The following is a 17,498-nucleotide window of genomic DNA, read 5'->3' as shown; positions in this document are numbered from 1 at the left end:
ACTGCCTGCAGTGCCAGCATCCCAAAAGGGCTTCAGTTCAAGTCCCGGCTGCTCCACTTCTGATATAGCTCTCTGCTGTGGCCTGGGAAAGCAGTAGAAGACAGCCCAAGCCCTTGGGTCCCTACACACATATGGGAGACCCAGAAGAAGCTCCTGGCTCCTGGTTTTGGATCGATGCAGCTACGGCCATTGCAGCCAACTAGGGAGTGAACCAGGGTCCACCGCTGGTTCTCTCTCTCTGTCTCTCCTTCTCTCTCTGTGTGATTCTGATTTTCAAGTAAATAAATGAATTTTAAAATGATAATAATAATATAAAGGGTTATAGACAAGATTACCCATAGAAAAGAAACCCAGGAAAAAACTGCAATTTAATTTCTATAGCTATAAAATAGAGTAACTATAATAAAAATCCACTTGTAGGCTAAATAGTTTGGAACAGGAACAAAAAATTAATAGAATTTGAAATATGGTCTGATTCCAAAGGCATGTGTCAGGAACCTGATCCCCAAGGCAATAATTTCAGTTCTTAGGAACAGACTAACACCAATTTTTAAAGGGTTTGAGGGTATGAGATTTTTCTCTTACTCTCTCACCATGTAATGACGTCTGTCATGTTAGGATGCAGGAATATGGCCCTTTTCAGGTGGGTCTTCTTGGCCTTGGACTTCTCTAACTCCAGACTACAAGAGATAATTTTTCATTATAAAATGATCCATTTTATGACCTTTTTATAACAACACAAAATATACAAATACATACTTTCTAATCTTTAGAAATGTTTATTTATTTTGAAAGGCAGAGTGATAATGGGAGACAGAGAGAGAGAGAAAAAGATCTACTATCTGCCAGTTTACTCCCCAGATGGCCACAATGGCCAGGGCTGAACCAGACAAGAACAGCAGATCCATCTAGATCTTCCACATGGATGGCTGGACCCAAGTACATGGAGCATCAGTGCATCAGTAGGGAGATTGGTTGGAAGAAGAGTAGCCAGATCCAAATCAGCACTCAGATATGGGATGCCAGCATTGCAGTTGGTGGTTTAATCCATTGCACCTCACTAGCCCTGATATGTCCTAATATTTATGAAAGAGAGAAGGAAAATGCAGAAAGCTTTAGCAAACCACGAAACCAATATACTAAGCTAAAATACTTCAAAAAGTTTGCAGAAAGTAGAAGTAAACATAAGCTCACTTTGGTAAAACCATTTTTAAAATCATATGGGACCTTTTAAACTTTTTTTAAAAGACTTATTTATTTATTTATTTATTTATTTATTTGAAAGGCAGAGCTTACAGAAAGATAAGGAGACAAAGAAAAAGAGAGATCTTCCATCCATGTTTCACTCCCCAAATTGCCTCCATGGCCAAGCTGGGCTGGTCTGAAGCCAGGAGCCAGGAGCTTCTCCCAGATCTCTCACATGGGTGTAGGGGCCCAAGGACTTGGGCCATCCTCCCCTGCTTCCCCAGGCACATTAACAGGGAGCTGGATCTGAAGTGGAACAACAGGGACTCAAACCAGCACCATATGGGATGCTGGCATTGCAGGTGGCACCTTTACCTGCTATGCCATAATGTCAACCCCTAAACTTCTTTTTGTTAAAAAAAAAAAAGTATCTATTTATTTTACAGGCAGCATGCTAGACAAAGAGTTTGTCCATCTACTGGTTCAAAAACCAAATGTCTGCGACTACTGGAATTGGTCTAGGCTGAAGCCAGGGACCAGGAACTCTATCCAAGTCTCTCACACGGTTGGAAAAGCTCCAATTGCAGGGAGCTGAATCAGAACTGGGGCCACTGGTAACTGAACTGGCACTATCAGTGTCCCCGTTGGTGGCTTCACCTGCTATGCCACAACACTGGCCCCTTCAATGAACTTCTTGAAAACTCCTAGTGTGAGCATTTCAAACAAAAATTTTTGCATCAAAATAACCTTATCTTTTATTTCAACTTTCCACAATCTTTTTGACATATCCTCATACATGCAATTGGAATTACAGATAGAAAGAGAATGAGTAAATCACAAAATGTATGTTTAGCCATTGCCAAACATCCCGTGATTTGTAAACATCAATTTATAGACTGAAAACACTCAGTGACACCCTAATCTGGATAGTACAAGGAAAATGACCCTAAAAAAATCAGAAACTGAGGAATCTCATATACAAGAAAAGAGTGAGAGAAATTATAGTCCATAGTACACCAGGAACAACCAGGCATGCTGATGTCTGACTTCACCTCTGAAACAATGGAAAGACATTTGAATGAAAATATCCTCCAATCCCTGATTCATGATCTAGGAGAACTATTCTAAAATGTGAGGTGAACAGGAGTGGGCACTGTAGTACAATGCATTCAGGTGCTGAGTGGAATGCCCATTTATCCTATCTGAGGGTCTGTGTTCAAGTTCTACCTCTGCTTTTAAGGCAACTTCCTGCTAATGTGCCTAAAGAGAGGTGGCAGATGTGGGCTCAAGCACTGGATACCTGACACCTGCACAGGAGACCTAGACTGAGGTCAAGCTTCATGGTGCTAAAGCCTGAGCTTGCCTCAGCTGTGGGACTTCGGGAATGAGCAAACAGATGGAAGACACCTCTCTCTCTCCCTCTCTCTATCTATGTGTGTGTGTGTGTGTGTGTGACTCTGCCTTTTTAAATAGACACTGAAACACGAGGTGAACAACACATGTTCTGATAAAAACAAACTACTAAATTAATCACCCATAGACCTGCATATGAAATGCTAAAGGAAGTTCACCAGACTGAAAGGATATAATACAAAATATTAATGTGGACTTACAGGAAAGAATCATGATCATTAAAAACCATATACATGTGTGAGCATAGGGCAAGCATTGTGGTGCAGTGGGTTAGGCCACCCCCTGAAATGCCAGCATCCCATTTAAGCACTGGTTTAAGTCCTGGCTGCTCCACTTCTGGTTCAGCTCTCTGCTAACGCATCTGGGAAAAGCAATAGAAGATGGCCTGAGTACCTGGGCCATTGCCACCCAAGTGGGAAACCTGGATGGAATTCCAGGCTCCTAGCTTTGGCCTTGCCAAGCCCAGTGCCAGTCATGGTCAGCTCTTCCTCTCTCTAACTCTGCCTTTCAAATAAAAATAAAACAATAAAAAAACTGTGAGCAAAATAAAAGGCTGTATACCTTTTTATTCTCTTAATTTTGTCAAAAGAGGAATGATTATTTGAAGAAAAACTTACACTATGTGTGACACTTATATATTGATTCACTATGTAAACATACATATAAAATCATAGCACAATGTATAGAGGTCAAAAATGGAACTAATCTATTGAACAGCTCCTCTCCTATATTGGCTATGAAGCACTACAGTGTAACTTCAAGAATACTGTGGCAAGTTATTCATAGTTTAAATCTTTGGAGGAATTAATAGCAAATTCAGGCATAATCAGGGAAAATTAATGAAACAAAGCAGTGTATGTTTTTGATAGGGTATCCACAACACAGTACTATAGGTGGGGTGGCTTCAACAACAGAAAATTATTTTATCATAGTTTGGGAGGGTGAAAGTTCAAAGAACAAGTTGCCTCCAGGGTTGGTTTCTACTTTCCATTGATGCATTTCCTTTTGGTTTGAAGGTGGCCAAATACTCACCACAACCTCTCTTGGTCTTTTCTGCAGGTTCCCTCGTCCCTTGTTGTCTCTCTCACAGAATCACGAGTTGGACTGGATTAGGATCCACTTATGGGGCCTGCACTGTGGCTTAGCAGGTTAACACCCTGGCCTGAAGTGCCGGCATCCCATATGGGTGCCAGTTCTAGTCCTGGCTGCTCCTCTTCCAATCCAGCTCTCTGCTATGGCCTGGGAAAGCAGTAGAAGATGACCGAAGTCCTTGGGCCCCTGAACCTGCATGGGAGACCCAGAAGAAGCTCCTGGCTCCTGGCTTCGGATTAGCACAAGTCCGACCATTGTGGCCATGTGGGGAGTGCACCATCAGATGGAAGACTTCTCTCTTTTGGCCTCTCCTCTCTCTGTATAACTCTGACTTCCAAATAAATAAATAAATCTTTTTTTTTTTTTAAAAAGGATCCATCTATAGGCCCACAGATAACCTTCACTGCCTACTTGAAGGTATTCTCTCAAATAGTAATTTGGGGATTAGAGTGGTCATTTATAGATTTTGGAAGAAAATAATTCAGTCCATAACATAGAACTAAACAAACAAGAGAAATACCAAAATGAAATATTTAGTATATTTTATAGGTGCAGGCATTTAGCCTCATGGCTAAGATGTCAATTAGAATCTCTTGGTATCACAGTGGATTCCGTGGGCTTAATTCCAACTCTAGCTTCCAGGATGAGTAAGTTCTTATATGCAGTAGTGATGGTTCGAGTAATTGAGTTACAGACACCTGTGTGGAAGGCCTGCATTGAACTCCCATCATCTGACTTCAGCCTGGCCCAGTTCCACCTACTGCAGGCATTTGGAGAGTAAACTAGTGGATGGAAGATCTCTGTCTCTGAAATAAGCAAAACATTTATAAATTATTAAAAATACTTGATGAGCCAGAAGAAAGGTAATAAAGAAAGAGGAAGAAATCAGATGAGAAAAATGGAAAACAAGTATCCATAGTATCATATGAATAATAAGGGCTCTATCTCAGCTTTCATGTTCCATAACAATGTAGCATATTCTCATCTAGGTTTCAATTTGAATTATATAACAAAATGTCTTCTTTTAAGATATTATTTATTTATTTGAGAGGCAGAGATACAGAGAGAGGGAGAAAGAGAAAGAGAGAGAAGAAGAGAGAGAGAATTTGCATCCCTAGTTCACTCCCCAAATGGCTGTAATGTCTGGAACTGAGCTGATCCAAAGCCAGGAGCAAGGAGTTCTGGGTCTCCCACACAAGTGCAGGGACCCAATGATTGGGGCCATTTTCCACTGCTTTCCCAGGCCATTAAGTATAAAGCTGGATTCAGAAGAGGAGCAGTTGTACAAAATGTCTTTTTGATATGGCATCAGAAAGAACAGAGACCAATTTGCACCCATATTAGATAGCTCTAATGTCTTATAAGCATGCAAATTTTACCTTGCTTATGTATATTATCTGATGCTACATTATATTTATTACTATGATTTCATTTTAATTAATAAATCCCTTTGAGGATTGTATTTTGGTGCTGCAGATTAATCTGCTGCCTGACATGATGGCAACAAATCCTCAGGGCCAGCACTGTGGTGTAGCAGGTAAGGCCACTGCCTGCGGTGCCCGTATCCCATATGAGCACCAGTTCCAGATGCAGCTGCTCCACTTCTGATCCAGCTCTCCGCTGTGGCCTGGAAGAGCAGTGAAAGATAGCCCAAGTCCTTGGGCTCCTGCACCCGCATGGGAGATCTGGAGGAAGCTCCTGGTTCCTGGCTTCAGATTGCCACAGCTTGGGCCATTGTGGCCAAATGAGGAGTTAACCAGTGGATGGAACACTTCTCTCTCTATCTCTCTATCTCTCTTTTTTGCCTCCCCTTCTATCTCTGTGTAACTCTGATTTACAAATAAATAAATAAATCTTTAAAAAATAAAAATAAACCCTCATAAATTTCCTAAAATACATGGATGAAAGCAAGTAATGAATTTACTGGAGATATACGCACTTTCCTTTGTCTTAGAAACATGCACAGATCTCTGGAATCATATCTGGAAGAAAACGTGAATGGAGGGAGTTCAAAGAGAAGTGACTGGGCTTGATTCTAGATTCTACTGTGAAAAGTAAGATCATGATAGAAATGACTTGAGAATAGTGGACACGTTAGAAAAAAAACAAAACAAAACAAAATCAGATTCTCCATGGGGGAAGATTTTCTTCCACATTAGAGAGACAGGAAAATGCTCCCTGAAAGAACACTCATAATTATATTACTCAATAGATATTAAATACATTAACTAAAGGTTAATGAAAATATTTATTTGCTATTGATTTTCTATAAAAAATGCTGCAAAGAAATGTTATAATTTTGAGAATTATTATCCAAATAAATTATAGTATAACATAGAAACAATAAACATGGTGTGACTAAAATTCATACCACAGAAAATATTGGGTAGAATTAGCCATTTTTCTAATGATACAAATCAAATGTTCCACAAAGGAGTCCATATTAGTGCTTCCCATAGAACTTCTCTTGCTTTTATTCATCTAATATTCCATAGAAAGTATGACTCTTAAAACCGATGTGTGTTTTTCCAGGAGTCAGGAGCTTCTTTTGGTCTCCCACATGGGTGTAGGTCCCTAAGCACCTGGGCCATCCTCCAGTGCCATCACGGGCACATCTGCAGGAAGCTGGATCAGACATGGAGCAGCTGGGACTCAACTGGTGCTCATATGGGATCCCGGTGCCACAGGTGGCAGCTTTACCTACTTCGCCACAGTGATTGCCCTACTACACTTTGCAAGTAATCGCTCTAAATAGCATACCTTTTTGTATTCACACCTTTATGTATTCCTTCCCAACAATATTGGCTTTGTCATTTTACTTGCTTTAGTCCATGGAACAGCAGGAAATATGATACAAGGTTTTTGTTTTGTTGTTGTTGTTTAGGATTTATTTATTTTACTCAAAAGTCAGAGTTACACAGAGATAGAAGAGACAGAGAAAGAGGAGAGAGAGAGAGAGAGAGAGAGAGAGAGAGAGAGAGAGATCTTCCATCTGCTGATTCACTCCCCAATTGGCTGCAACAGCCGAAGCTGTGTCACTCTGAAGCCAGGAGCTTCTTCAAGGTCTCCCATGTGGGTGCAGGGGCCCAAGGACTTGGGATATCTTCTACTGCTTTCTTAGGCCATCAGCAGGGAGCTGGATTGGAAGTGGACACAATTGGGATGCCATCACTGCAGGAGGCGGTGTTATCCACTAAGCCACAACACTAGCCCCGATACAAAGTTTTAAAAATTAACTGCTTACTGGGGTTTGCTTTACTGGACATAATTACCTTGTGAAAAAGCCTGGGAGTTGCCTGTTGGAGACACAGGACCCAGCTGAAATATAGTGGCAATCACCAGACACATGAGTGAAGCCATCTGCAAGGCACTAGCCTCAGTACAGGCCCCAGATGACTTACCCCTCATTTGTGTGCTCCCTTCAGCAGTGCATATATTAACCCTCATTTGTGATCCCAGGCAACACCTACACAGGAAGTACCTACCTAAGCCCATCTCAAAATGTTGAATTAGGATTGTAAATATAGGGGTTATACTTTAAACTTGCAAGTTTTCTGTGAACTTGTGGCAAATAAAATGCTGGAGGAGATATAAAATTTGGGACATGCTCAATTGGACTTGCCTCAAATGGTGGAGGTAGAAACGTGCCAGGGGATTCCAATACAATCCCATCAAGGTGATATGTACCAATGCCATCTCACTAGTCCAAGTGATCAATTTCAGTTCACAATTGATCACACTAAGTCTAAGAGTCAAAGGGATCACACAAACACAACTAGTGCCTGCTAATACTAACTGATAGAATCAAAAAGGGAGAGAACGATCCAACATGGGAAGCGGGATACACGGCAGACTCATAGAAGGGCAGATGTCCTAAACAGCACTCTGGCCTCAGAATCAGCCCTTAAGGCAATTGGATCTGGCTGAAGAGCCCATGAGAGTATTTTAGGCATGGAAAGTCAAGACACTCTGGCAAAAAAAAAGACCTAAATGAAAGGTTTCTGCGAGTGAGATCCCAGTGGAAAATCAGGCCATCAGAGAAGGAGGTACCTTTCTCTGAAGGAAGGAGAGAACTTCCACTTTGACTATGACCCTGTCGGAATAAGATCAGAGTTGGTGAACTCAAATGGCTTCCATAGCCTTGGCAACTCATGACAAGAGCCTAGGGAGATTACTGACGCCATGAACAGGAGTGTCAATTTGTTAAGTCAACAACAGGAGTCACTGTGTACTTACTTCTCATGTGGGATCTGTCCTTAATGTGTTGTCCAATGTGAAGTAATGCTATAATTAGTACTGAAACAGTATTTTATACTTTGTGTTTCTGTGTGGGTGCAAACTGATGAAATCTTTACTTAATATATACTAAATTGATCTTCTGTATATAAAGATAATTGAAAATGAATCTTGATGTTAATGGAATGGGAGAGTGAGTAGGGGATGGGAGGGGTGCAAGTGGGAGGGAAATTATGGGGGGGGGGAGCCATTGTAATCCATAAACTGTACTTTGGAAATTTATATTTACTAAATAAAAAGTTAAAAAAAATTTAAAAAATGCTGTTATGTTTTGGTGAGAAAAAGAACTGAATTATATGCCAAATACAGTGATCAGAACTTCATGACCACACACAGATATATTCATGAGCACAAGCCACACCAACCAGAGGGATGTCAGGAGGGTCACTGCCACATACTTGTCTGCAGATCATAAGACTATGCTCCAGGGGCTGGCACTGTGGTGTAGCAGGTAAAGCTGCTGTCTGCAGTGCTGGCATCCCATATGGGCACCAGTTCTAATCCTGGCTGCTCCACTTCCAATCCAGCTCTCTGCTATGGCCTGGGAAAGCAGTAGAAGTTGGCCCAAGTCCTTGGGCCCCTGCTCCTGAGAGGGATACCTGGAAGAAGCTCCTGGCTTCTAGCTTCATGTCGGCACAGCTCCAGCCTGTGGCCTTTTGGGAACTGAACCAGTGGATGGAAGACTTCTCTCTCTCTGCCTCTCTGTAACTCTGCCTTTCATATAAATAAATTAATTTTAAAAAAGACTATGCTTCAATTTTTACAAATATTTTATATTGTATGTCATTTCACTTGTATTTATCAAAATAATTAATAAAGTGATTGATTGCCATTTTAAACATTTGAAAAAAGTTTAATATTAAATGTCTATAGAATTTATGACTATCAAGCATTGATAACTAGAAGTAAGTGAGAAAAACTTGTATTATAAACCTTTGGGGCTCACACAATCCATATACAGTAAGGGGAGAAAGGATAAGGATAACCATGGTCAAGTCAAAGTCTCTTTAAACAGTTCTAGATTGACTGTGACTCCTAAAAATCAACCTCAAAACTAAACATGACTTTTGAATTAATTGTGGCAAGACAAATAGCACTACTCAAATCTAAGAGTGTCTAATAAACACAAATCATGTAACACTTATCTCCTAAAAATCTCCTTTGTTCCATCTCTCCTATCAGGCAGACAGATCCTTATCACCTCTCCTGTCCTGCCAGGAAGGACTCTCAGGACAGAGGGGGCATCAGCACATCTCTATACCAACTGTGGTTATAGACTAGGCTTCAGAGAGCTCCAACTCTGGAAATAATGGAAGCAGAATGAAGTCCTGGGAATGGGTTTGGGGCAAAATAGATAGATTCTCAGATAGGACAAATTACCCGCTCCATTGCAGGCAGCACTTTCAAGTCCCTTCCAATAAGTAACATTTCCTAGGGCCTTGCTTCTCACAGATCATACAAACTATCCAATGTCACCCAGTCTGTAGTAGCTTATGCATGAGCTAAGATAGCATCACTCAGATCTCTGGGCAGTAGGATGCATGGTTGCCTCAGCCATACCATGCTAGGATTCATCTTTAAAAGGGATTCATTTGTTCACCTGTGAAGCATTAAGCAGGTGTGGAACAAAGGGTTATCCTTTCAGGTGGATTTCTACTCATGAAATCATTCTTCCATACAGCAAACTACTTTTTTTCTAAAGAAAATAGGATCATCCTTCAGCACTCTAATTTCCCTTAGAGATCCAGTATTCTTGGAAACTAGCATCTGTGTATCTATAAACCCATAAAACGTTATGGGCAGGATACACAGTGCAGCAGGGGGCAGGAAGTTTCACCTGCTGAGGAGACGCAACAAGCCCCACAAATACAACTACACTCTTGTGAACAGCCTGTACATAGGCGCACAATAATTTCTCTGGGAAATCAGCGCTATGTCACTGGTACTGGGAATGCCTTCAAGTTACAGATGGATAAATCAATACCATATAGGTCAGTAACAAGATCCTCTCGTGGCTGAGCTGGAACTAGACTCACTCCAAACACCTCCCAGCTCATACAATCTGCAGGTGCTCCTTGCTCCACTGCCACCTTGACCACATCAATATGGAACTTGTGAAATCAGATTCTGCATGATGGAAGAACACAGGCCTTCTAGCAAAGCACCTACCTCCAGCAGAGTAATCACTCAAAGCTCAGCCCATGGTGGGCTTCCTCACCCTCAGACCTTAGGTTCTAATGACTGTGCTGTTCCCCACAGGCCCAGAGCTGTGGCAAGCAACTCCCTATCAGCCCTCACCCACCTGAGAACCATGGATGCTTCTGCTCCCAACAAGAGGAAAACAAACGTTCTACTCCCCAGGATCCTTGTGGTCTTTGGATCCCATCTTTCTCTCTGGCACTTACCTTCAGGAACACAGAATACAGTCAGTGCCTTTGAATCAGCATCAGGAGGGTTGCAGGGCCTAGAATTTCAGGGAAGAGAGGACAGGAGTGAGCAACATGACCCACACTGAGAAAGACCTGAAAAATCCCTTCCCATGGATCTCTGCTGGTGCTGTAATGGAAGGGAGAGGCTTCATTTCCCCTAGGCCTCTGCACCCCTTCACAAAGAAACAAGAAAATGATGTGTCTATTTCCTGGGCACTCAGCCCTGCTACCTTGAGACCAGATGTGATGTATGAGAATTGGCATCTATCTGCCAACCATGTAGAATTCTAGTGACTAATTTATGGATTCACAAGCTTACATTTTAAAGGAATAGAGAAATTTTACTGTGGGCAGTGGTGATCACTGTCATTATATTTAATTTTTAGTTCTGACAATTGTACTGTATTTATATAACACATATGTATTTATTGTGGATCTTCTATAAAGCATGGGGAAAATTGCAATGAATATTTTACTTTAAGATATTTGAACAAGAAATTGATATTACTATGGCAACTCATGCCTAACCTTTAAAAAGATGCTTGCCTAGCAGAGATGGTAAGAAATGTAGACAAGAAACCAAAAAAAGCTAAAAATGATGACCATGACAAGACAAAGAATGAGAGAAAACTAAACAGTTCTGGAAAAGGGTCAGAGATAGATATCACAAAGTGAGGATCACACTGAGCTAAAAACTAAAGGTAAAATTCACAGGCTGCTTCAGGAGTACATTTACATAGCTGTCAAATGCTTAAACTGTATGAGACTGCCCACTCAGATTGTGCCACCTTTTACATTTTACTATTGGTGGTTTGCAGAACAATAAATCCATTCCTCCTTCATATTGACTGCACCTAGTTATAGTAATTGAATGGTTTTTAAAGTTTTACATTCCTGTATATGCAAAGATTTGTTTTATTGATATGCAGTAAAGGCATAGAAATTTTTTAAAAAATAAAAATATGCTTACTCTAATCTATTAAATAACTTATGAGTCTTCCATGAATCATATTCGAGAGTTGGGAAAACTCTTCTATTGCATACGCTGGAATAAGATATTGGGTCCTAAGGCACGTGCCTCCCAAATTCATTGTACAAATACAAAAATTACAACGTCTGGTAGCTACTTGCCTAGGAACTCCTGAAATACTTCTGTTCCTCTCTGTAACAAATCCTCCCTTATCCTTTTGAGAGCAGGACCTCTACTTTCCCTGACATTTGCTGCTTTGTGCCACCCACTAGGCAAGGAGGTCAAACAGAATTTCATGGATCTCCCAATACTAAAGAAGCTCCTCTCCAAATAGAGATGGGCATGGCTCCTGTGGTCAGGGCTGATATGTTCTTGAGTGGGAGTGTGATGTGCTAACTCTTGGTTAACAACCTACCCATGGTTTCCTCTATACCTAAGATATCATTTGCACTGTTCAAATTCCTGTGGCTTGTTTGACTCCACCCTTGCTCTACAGTGATTTTATTTTACAAATTAAGGAATGAGTCTCAAACATCTAAGCCTAGACACCTGCATCTCAGACCAGAGAAGCAACTGTGCCATGAATATATAGAGCTCAAAGTTATACTCCTTGAAATAGAAAATGAACTTGCAGGTATCAAAGAGCTAGTCCGTACCAAAGAGCATTTGGTCCTTATGTCCTTTCCTAGGAATGGTTCCTCCTATTTAGGTGGTCATACACCTCTGCCACCAGGAGCTGCTCATACTAGGATTGGAGGTGTGGACTCTGTAAGAATTCCTGAGAATACAGAAAGTAGGAAGCCTGCACTCACTGATAGTTCGCTGTCCTTAGGCACTCACTTTCTCTATGTCCAAGCTGTATACTCCATATGTTGACTGGACTTCACATTTGGAGGATTTATCTTTTCCTGAATGCAGAAGAATGAATAGTCCCTGTTATGAAGATACAGGGACTGACAATCAGGGAGCAGGATTGACAAATGCAGAATCCAACAAAGATTAAGAGCTAAGGGCAATCTTTTCTGATCACCACTACTAAAAATATTTAGAAATTTACCTGTGCTGTCTGGCCATGTTTGGTTTGGTATTTATTTATTTTATGAATATATTTTTAAACACATATTCAGATAAAATTAATATTATCTTTCCTCACAACCTGTGTCCTGAATCAATCATTGTGATGTACAGTTTACATCCTCCTATCACTTTTCTCTTATATTTATATCCACATGTCTATAGAAATATGCAATGAAGGGAAGATAGATTTCATGTGGATTTGGGTTTGGAATACAATATAAAAAATACATAAAACTCTGAAATAATCTAATATATAATACATACCTTTAAAAATATCAAATTATATAACTTTCTTACGTAGTATAATTGAGTTATGACTATAGCTCACTTATCATGGAATTCATGAACTAAATGTATACATATAAATCATTGCTTTCCAGTAATTGGTAGCCATCTCTGCTGCCAATTTAGAACTCTTTAACACCTCTAAAAGAAAGTAGGAGGTGGGGCAGTTGGCCTAGTGCTCAACATGCTGCTGGGGACACCCAGATCACATAGTACCAGGGTTTGAGTGCCATTTCCACTCCTGGTTGCATTCTAGTTTCCTGCTAGTGGAAACCCTGGGGACACATACAGCAGGCAATGGCTCAAGTGATTGGGAACCTTAAACCATTTGGAGACCTGGATTTAGTTCCCAGCTTGCAGCTTTTTAAAATATGTTTTTAAAAAATAATCAATTTGTTTAAAACAATTAAAAAACAGAGGAAGAGAAATTGTCCCCTCAGTAGTTCACTCACCAAATACCTACTATATCTAAGACTGGGCAGGCTGAAGCCAGAAACCTTAGATCTCAATCTGTGTTTCCATGCAGGTTGCAGGAACCCATGTACTTAATAAACATCACCTACTTCCATCACCTATTGCCTCCCATGGTGTGCACCGGCAAGAATGTGGAATTGGAAAGGCGAGGTTTAAACTCAGCTATTCCTATGTGGAATGTAGCTATCCAAACTATGTAACTACTGCACCAATCACCCATCTCAGCATAAAAAATTTATATTGGAGTATCAGGTGGATATTACCTGCTTTCCTCTCATGGAAAACATTTAGAAACAGAAAATAAACCTTTGAAATACCAATTTTTCCTTGGGAGAAAATAGTTCATAGTATTGTGAGTTTCAGGGTAGAAGTTGGCATTTAGCAATTGGAGAAATCTCTGGACATTTATGGGTTTGTTGCCAGACTTAGTGCTCTGGATTGGAAATGATTTATTCCCTCTGAAACTCATGGGGAAATTTAATCCCAATTGTAAGATATTAAAAAGTGGGTCCAGGGGCTGGCACTAGGCCTAGCAGGTAAAGCCACAGCCTGCAGTGCCAGCATCCCACATGGTCACCAATCCAGCTCTCTATTATGGCCTGGGAAAGCAGTAGAGGATGGCCCAAGTCCTTGGGTTCGGATTCTGCACCTGCGTGAGAGACCCAGAAGCTCCTGGCTCCTGGCTTTGGATCAGCCCAGCCCTGGCCATTGTGGCAATTGGGGTAGTGAATCAACAAACAGAAGACCTCTCTCTCTCTCTCTCTCTCTCTCTCTCTCTCTCTCTCTCTCTCTCTGCCTCTCGTTCTCTCTGTGTGTAACTCAGGCCTTCAAATAAATAAATAAATCTTGAAAGGGGGTGGGGTCTAGGTCAGACTTTATAAGAGGTAATTAGGATAAATCCACTCAGGTGATTAATGGGTTAATGGCTGATCTCCGGGGTCTGCCATGAAATCCACTTTAATTGGCCTCTCTCTCCCTCCATGAATTTGTCCCCGTGCCACCTCAGGGCTCTGCCAACATAAGGACACTGCCAGACGCTGCTCAACCTCGGACCAAAACCTTGAACCAAATAAACCGTTTCTACCGCCCACCGGCGTGGGACGCTGTGCTCAGGTAACAGGACAAGGACTCAGTGCCCCAGGAAGAGCTACTCCGAGAGAACCCGGCGGTGTACCTGAGACTCCACTCCCCGTGTAGTTAGAAAAGTCAGGGGAATCAGGGCACCCTGGGCAGAAAGAGGGGCAGGAGGACCCGCAGACCACAGCTCCTGCCCTCAGTGCAGTCCACGGTCTCCCTGAGGGCGTCCCGCCCTAACTGCACAAACAGGGCAGACCTGGGGCTGCGGTCCCTGGGCTGAGCCCGCACGGGCAGAAGCCCGGGTCCTGGCCACCAGCGCAGCTCCCACCCGGTGGGCCCCACACTCACCATTTCCTCGCTTCCAAGGCATTCTGGGGTCCTTGGGCGGCTCCTGTGGTGAAGAAGTTCACACAGCGCAGCCCCTGAGGCACCCGAGCCCGCTCAACAGCAGCACCGGGGACCCCTCCCAGCGCTGCCACAAAGAAAGGTCCTGCGGGGTTCCGCAGGGTCGCCTGATTGGACAGTGGCCACAGCCGGCCGCGCGACCTCACAGAAGGTGCAGCCAATCAGAATCCGCTAGGCTGGGGCGGTTCCTTGGGGCGGTGCCTGGTAACAGGGGAGGTGGGGCTCAGACTGGAGCCGCCATCTTCTCCTGCCCGGGTGCTCCGGCAGCAGGGGGCGCTGTCCCTGCTCTGGTGACCTTGGCTTCTGGGCGCCCTCAGCTGTCTGTGGTCCTGCTGGATCCTGTGAGCCCAAGCTTGCTTCCTGAGAGCTGCAGTTCACAAGATGCTTGCTGAACGCTGCCTTTCTGGCAGTCTTGGCTTCTTGCTGTTAGCTCACGTGAGGGTTCGTAAAGCTGTTTATCTGAATGTACTTAAAGATATCACATGGACTATTTTATCTTTGATTTCTCTTACAGGAATTTGTTTGTTAGTCTCTGTTTTGTCCTTCAAATCGTTTTCTATTTATTTCCTGCTGGTGAATAGCAAACCAGTTGATGGCATATATTGACTTTCTACCCAGTAATCTTGTTTAATTTTGTTAATATTTTCTGTTATATATGAATTATGTTGGATTATCTGTTGATAGTGACATCACCCACATATATTGACAGTTTTGTTGCTTAAAAGTTGGTCCTTTCACCTAATATTTCCTTTTTATTAATTTCTCTGACTACACCTCATGTACAATGTTGAATAGAAATAATGAGAAGAGACAGTTTTTTCTAGGTCTGCTTCCAGGGAAAAAGATTTCAATGTTCTGTGTCAATTATGCTGTTTTTAATAGGTTCACTAGTAGGCAATCTTAGTTGGATTAATGAAGTTGCTAATATGTACTATTCTAACAGCTTCTTATTTAAGGTTAGATACTAAATTTGATTAAATCTAATCTAAGTGGTTATGGAACTTTTTCTTATATTTTTATTCACATGGATAATTGACATTCATTTTTAATTGTTAACCACCTTTGCATCTTTTAGTATATCCAGCTTGTTATTAATATATGATTTTATATATTAACACAATAATTTTTCTTAGAGTATTTGTATTGATTTTTATTAAAGAGATTTTCCTTAAATTCCTTTTTATTTCATGTCCTTATTTGATTATGCCATCAATACAATATTGGATGCACAAGGGACGTCTTTACTGCATTGAATGATGATACTATTGTAGGCTTTGTAAGAGCAGGACAAAGTATCTTTATTTTCGCAAAGAAACTTTATTTAATGAGTACAAATTTCAAAAGTACAACTTTAGGAATATAGTAATTCTTGGGATCATGCTCACCCTTCACCCCTACTCCCACCCATATCCTTCTCCCTCTCCCATTCTCACACATTCTCCATTAAGAAAAAAAAAAAAAACTCTTTCTCCACAGTCAAAAAAAGTGCTGATCAAGCCCATGCTTCCTAAAGTGTCAATTTCACTTCTACAGATTTCCTTTCATTTATCTATTAGTTATCATAGATCAGGAAGAAAATTCAGTATTTTTCCTTTTGGGAATGGCTTATTTCACTAAGTATGATGATTTCCAGATTCATCCATTTTGTTGCAAATGACTGGATTTCATTTTTTTAACCACTGTGTAGCATTCCGTAGAGTACATATCCCATAATTTTTAATCCAGTTTTCAGTTGACAGACATTTAGGTTGATTCCATGTCTTAGCTATTGTGTAAACATGGTGGGGGGGGTGCAGATAACTCTTTTATTTGCTGATTTCATTTCCCTTGGGTAAATTCCCAGGAGTGGGATGGCTGGGTCATATGGTAGGTCTATATTTAGATTTCTGAGGTATCTCCAAACCGATTTCAATAGTGTTTTCACCAGTTTACATTCCCACCAACAGTGGATTAGGGTACCTTTTCCACACATCCTGATCAGCATTTTTGGTTTGTTGATTTCTGTATGAAAGTCATCCTAACTGGGGTGAAATGAAACACTGTTGTGGTTTTGATTTGCATTTCCCTGATGGCTAGTGACCCTGAACCATTTTTCATGTGTCTATTAGCCATTTTGGATTTCCTGTTTTGAAAAATATCTGTTTAAATCATTGACCCTTTTCTTAACTGGGTTGTTTGTTTTGTTGTTGTGGAGATACTTGATCTATTTATATATTCTCATCATTAATCCTTTATCACTTGCATTGTTTGTAAATAATTTCTCCCATTCTGTTGGTTACCTCTTCACTTTCGTGAGTGTTTCTTTTTCAGTACAGAAGCTTCTCAATTTGATGTAATCTCATCTGTTGATTTTTGGATTTGATTGCCTGTGCCTCTGGGATCTTTTTCAAGAACTCTTTGCCTTTGCCAATGTCTTACAGGGTTTCTCAAATGCTCTCCAGGAATTTGATAATATCAGGTGATAGATTTAGGTCTGTAATTCATTTTTAATTGATTTTTGTGTATGGTATAAGGTAGGGGTCCTGCTTCAGATGCCTGCATGTGGAAATCCAGTTTTCCCAAAACCATTTGTTGAAGAGACTGTCTTTGCTCCAGAGATTGGTTTTACTTCCTTGGTCAAATAGAAGTTGGTTGTAGATGCTTGGATTGATTTCTGATGTTTCTATTCTGTTCCATTGATCTATCCATCTGTTTTTGTAGCACTACCAGGCTGTTTTGATTATAACTGCTTTGTAATATGTCTTGAAATCTGGTACTGTGATGCCTCTTTCTTTGTCTTTTTTTGTATAAGATTG

The 17,498-nt window shown here is 41.1% G+C and overlaps 1 long non-coding RNA gene across 1 annotated transcript; it reads right to left on the bottom strand.

The window, feature by feature from the left end:
- Positions 1 to 599: 599 nt before the first annotated feature.
- On the bottom strand, positions 600 to 14,708 carry LOC133754724 (uncharacterized). Its single transcript, XR_009865294.1, has 3 exons — positions 14,647 to 14,708; positions 10,392 to 10,450; positions 600 to 680 (listed from the first exon to the last, which is right to left on the bottom strand). It is a non-coding gene; the product is annotated as an uncharacterized LOC133754724 (long non-coding RNA).
- Positions 14,709 to 17,498: the final 2,790 nt, after the last annotated feature.

This window comes from Lepus europaeus, unplaced genomic scaffold (genome assembly GCF_033115175.1).
Source record: "Lepus europaeus isolate LE1 unplaced genomic scaffold, mLepTim1.pri SCAFFOLD_29, whole genome shotgun sequence".
Classification (NCBI taxonomy): Eukaryota; Metazoa; Chordata; class Mammalia; order Lagomorpha; family Leporidae; genus Lepus; species Lepus europaeus.
Note: the sequence above shows the minus strand (reverse complement) of the source record. Positions and strands in the feature narration are given on the sequence as shown.